Source organism: Salmo trutta, unplaced genomic scaffold, assembly GCF_901001165.1.
Source record: "Salmo trutta unplaced genomic scaffold, fSalTru1.1, whole genome shotgun sequence".
Classification (NCBI taxonomy): domain Eukaryota; kingdom Metazoa; phylum Chordata; class Actinopteri; order Salmoniformes; family Salmonidae; genus Salmo; species Salmo trutta.
The window spans coordinates 1-4,811 of record NW_021822896.1 but is presented as its reverse complement, the minus strand read 5'-3'; the positions used below and the strand labels follow the sequence as shown (position 1 = coordinate 4,811).

Genomic DNA, 4,811 nt, shown 5'->3' with positions numbered 1-4,811 from the left:
TCTCTTGTGTTTTGTGGGTGGATGTTTCTGTATAGTCTGTGCACCTTACGGGACTGTTTTCGTCGTTTGTTTTGTTTTGTGTTTTTTCCTTCAATAAATAAGAAGATGGTCAATATACCCGCTGCATTTTGGTCCACTCCTTACGACGATCGTTACACGGACAAGTGAAGTATTACTCATGACTCTATTAAATTCCCTCCATCAGGACAGGCACCTCCAGCAGCAGCTCCAGCAGCTGCAAACAAATACAGCAAACCTTCAGTCCAGAAAAAATAACAGCACAGACTGGCCTATGTGCTGTTATTTCATGTACTTTCACTCACCCTGATCACGTCAAGTTTAGAACAGCAATATGGTACAAATGCCCTACGAACGGCAAATGCGTTAAGGGTAACGACATCATTTTTGAGGCAGAGGACTGTAGAGCTGTCTGGGAGTTTATTGGGCGCCCTCTAGTGAACATTATTACTACTACCACCACCAAGCTGAAGAATCAGACATTTTCTGTCTTGGCTACTTTTCCCATGTTCAACAATTCAAGGTGATCCTCAGATACAACTATTGTCTTTTTACACACAATTATCTTGACATATGTCATTCTTACCTGAGATAAAAGCAACATAGGCTCATTAGAATATGTACAAAATAGTGATATTAACCATTTCAGTTATATGTCACAGCTACTGACATTAGTTGACCACAGGTAACATATTACTTATTATTGAATATAACATTATATTGACATATATCACATAGCATGGGGCTCCATTGGTCCAAAACAGAATGGTAAAGTGTGAAGTAGTTGATGTGTAATTGAGGTCCGATGTCTGTTGCAGAGGTCTCTGGTGGAGGATTCAACAGAAACCATGTGGTTGGTGTTTGGAGCTGCTTCTGCCCCTGTTGCTGAACATCAAAGGTAAAACTCTTATGTTTCTCATTCCCTCTTGTCAGTGTGAATAACTACTCAATTACACACAATATCTTAGACTGCGGAAATGTATTTAAAGACTACATATGTAATACTAGAAAAGCAGTAATCTAGATATGCAATTGCACTGTAAAACTGATTTGGTGGTTTTACTGCATTGACCCAGTTGACTTTTCGAGTGTGTCAAACTTACAGCAAACAGCACTAAAACAAAAGGGTACAGAGTAGACACAGGTTCCAACTGTCACACATGGCAGCAGGGAATCAGACTAATGTTCCAGTGCTGAGGGATGGCTGGCGTCCATCTTGGATCAACCTTGTCCCTCTCACTTAAAGTGTTGCGAGTGGTGAGAGTGAGACATATGCTTCCTCCACATAGGGTCTCTGCTCTTACCATCTCACCCAGGGAGATCCTCATGATATCATCATCTGTTCTCTCTCTCTTTGTTCTCTCTGCTCATCTTTTCTCAGTGATTCCATTTGAAACTGTATATGTATTGTAGATTGTTCATTGATATACAGTTTCGCTCTCAATATTCCAATTTCCAATCTCCCTCATTCCCTCTCTCAGATGTCAGTGGCCAGTGGAATGTTTGGGTACCAAGGGACGTCTCGGCCATGACCAACTCCTGCGTGGTCATCTACTTCACGTTCATGTATGCGGCCACACCGCGGCATCCACGACATCTGGTACTTTGGCAAGCCTTACCCCCAGCTCTTCCCACCTGTGGTGTTCAAGACATTGCGCGTGAAAGTTACAAAGGGCGTACCAAGCTCATTGGGGACCTGCACCAAAGGAACTGCACCCCTCATCAGTAATATAGGTACAGAGCACTCCCTGAGGTACTACTTCCGTGCCGACCTGGACGGTGCCAACATCTACACCTACCCAGACTTCTCTGAGCTCAAGGGCTGGGTAAGCCTGCTGAGACCCCGAGAGGCTTTTTTTTAACAGTGTTTTTTATGGTCTGGATTGCCCTCGCCTGGTAACAATGACAGTAGGAGTTGGCAAGCACAAATAGATATGGGACCAGCCTAGGATTGCCCTAGCTGTGATTATAATTATTTTCAATTTAATGAGAATAGGTAAATGTTGTGAACTGGTTTATTTTAACTCATTCACTCTGTCCCCCACACCAGCCCACATTGACATCCCTGCGGAGATAGTTGCTGATGACGTTGGCATGCTACAGCATCCTCCAGACAACTGTCCAGAGAATAGCCTAGAGATCCAATGGATGTACACAGATTACATGCCTGAACCCCACTATACCTTAGACTACGTGGAAGAGAGCAACACAGCCGCACTGTCAAGCACGCTCACCTTCACCACCAAGCCCATCCACAATGGGAGACAGACAGTACTGCTGCCTGGCAGAGAACAAAGATGGACGAGCCAGCAGCTCTGGGGTGGAAGGTACCTAGTGGTTAAAGTGTTTGGCAAGTAACCGAAAGGTTGCTTGATCAAATCCCCGAGCTGACAAGGTAAAATAGAATAGTATTGTACCACATTACACCACACTACACCATCGCAACTCTACATATCAGTCATACCTCTCTTCAGATGCAACTCTCATTCTGGAAGAGTCCATGTGCACAGTGGTGAGGGAAGGAGTCCAGTGTGTTTTCTTGGCTACGGGTAACCCTGAGCCCATCATTGAGTGCTACCTCCCCGACAAGAACATCAACGACACAGACGGCCTCTACAACTACTACATGCACATGGATGGCCACATGTCCATGGGCATGATAAAACTACGGGAGAAGGGTGAGCAACCTGGGCACTGCAGCGTCAGCAACATGTACAGGTCGGAGAGCTTTTATCTGGAGTTACAGCAGTAGTGTGAGTACACAAGTTCAGGTTTATCGTTAAACACAGAAACAAAGGCATACAATTAAAATGCAAAACATTGTATAGCCAAGCATACATGAGATAGAACTGAAATCAGAAGTGTAGTACCTTTATATGATATCTAGGTTGACTGTATAAGTAACAGCACCAACTGGCTACCCCATTGGCTTGATATGGCAATGGCATTATCTTGAATGTAAATACGTTATAGTACCTAGCTAAATTGTATTTTCTGTTCCTACACTGTCTTCAATATGATGTGCTTGTCCGATGTTAGAGAAGTACATGATGGCAGGGATCGTTGGCACCATCGTTGGAGTGGCTGTCATCGCCTTCATCATCGCAGCAGTGAGATATGTGGGCCATAACAACAAGAAGTGAGTATCCACCCTTCACTAACTGTGACAGGGGTCAATGCGAGTTACAGGTAGTAATTTCCTGTTTGAATTGACGATAAGGAAACCCTTCAGCCAGCCATCCATTCTAAACACCTGTGTATTCATTAGCGGAAATGATTGAACGATGGACAACGTGATAATCATAAGTTATGCTAACGCCAGAGCGAGTTCAATTAATTTGCCATCCCTAGTCCCATTTCTGAAATCCTCTGAGATGGAGATCCAAAATGGCTGCCTGGTGGATTGGGTTAGCAAGCCAGTCTAACCGTAGCCGAAAGTTTGCAGGTTCTTTTCCCTGCTTTGATACTGCTTTGTATCCTTAGCCTGCTATGCTAAAAATACTTAACTACGATGCTTCAGAATTATAGCAATATATCACAGTATTTATGCTGCAATAGTTTATTAGACCATGCCTCAGGACTACTTGGCCTGTTGACTCCTTGTTGTTCCCAGTCCACCTGGCTGTGCTGCAGCTCCAGTTTCAACTGTTCTGCCTGCGGCTATGGAACCCTGACCTGTTCACCGGACGTGATACCTTGTCCCGGACCTGCTGTTTTCAACTTTCTCTCTCTACCGGACCTGCTGTCTCTAACTCTGAATGCTCGGCTATGAAAGCCAACTGACATTTACTCCTGAGGTGCTGACCTGTTGCACCCTCTACAAACACTGTGATTATTACTATTATTTGACCCTGCTGGTCATCAATGAACGTTTGAACATCTTGGCCATGTACTGTTATAATCTCAACCCGGCACAGCCAGAAGAGGACTGGCCACCCCTCAGAGCCTGGTTCCTCTCTAGGTTTCTCCTTAGGTTTCCGCCTTTCTAGGGAGTTTTTCCTAGCCACCGTGCTTCTACATCTGCATTGCTTGCTGTTTGGGGTTTTAGGCTGGGTTTCTGTATAGCACATTGTGACATCGGCTGGTGTAAAAAGGGCTTTATAAATAAATTTGATTGAAATTTCCGACGAAAGCTTTTACAGAAAGTCGCTCCAAGACAATGTGCCAGCTCAACCACAACTAAACCCTTGAAACAATAACCATGAACGTCAACCATCAACCATAAAATGTAAGATTATTAACTACGTTGGGAAACAGGCACTTGTTTTAAAATGGATGCCCAGGCTTGGAGTGTCGCCCTGAGTTATTGGCCATGAGACCGAGTCTGATCTTGTGACTCCACCCCCCAGAGAGAATGGCAACCCTGGGCGGTACCTGGTCTCTAAACTGGAGAACCCAGCGTTGTACTACAGCACAGTCAAGAAGGACAAACAATGTCTGAGAAAGAAAGTGGTGAGACATGATGATGAACATGATAATAATAATTTACCCGTTGCTGATACTATACCCGTTGTTACGGATACACATAGTGTGTATCCTGTATTTGTATTTCTTTTCTCTCCTTCTCCCCTCACAGGTGACAATCATCACTCCCCAATCAGTCATCAATCAGTCCCCAAACAGAAGACACCTGCTCCTCTTCCCTCACCCAATCATATCCCTTTCCCTTGGTTTAAAAACCCAGTCAGTTGTTTTTTCTCCAGATCAATCTTTGTGTTCATTATCTCTCTCTCTCTCTCTCTCTCTTCTCTCTCTCCTCTCTCTCTCTCCCTCTCTCTCTCTCTCTCTCTCTA

General features: G+C 44.4%; 1 pseudogene; it reads left to right on the top strand.

The window, feature by feature from the left end:
• The first annotated feature begins 671 nt into the window (after window positions 1–671).
• On the top strand, window positions 672–4,546 carry LOC115186287 (myelin-associated glycoprotein-like; annotated as a pseudogene).
• The last annotated feature ends 265 nt before the right edge of the window (window positions 4,547–4,811 follow it).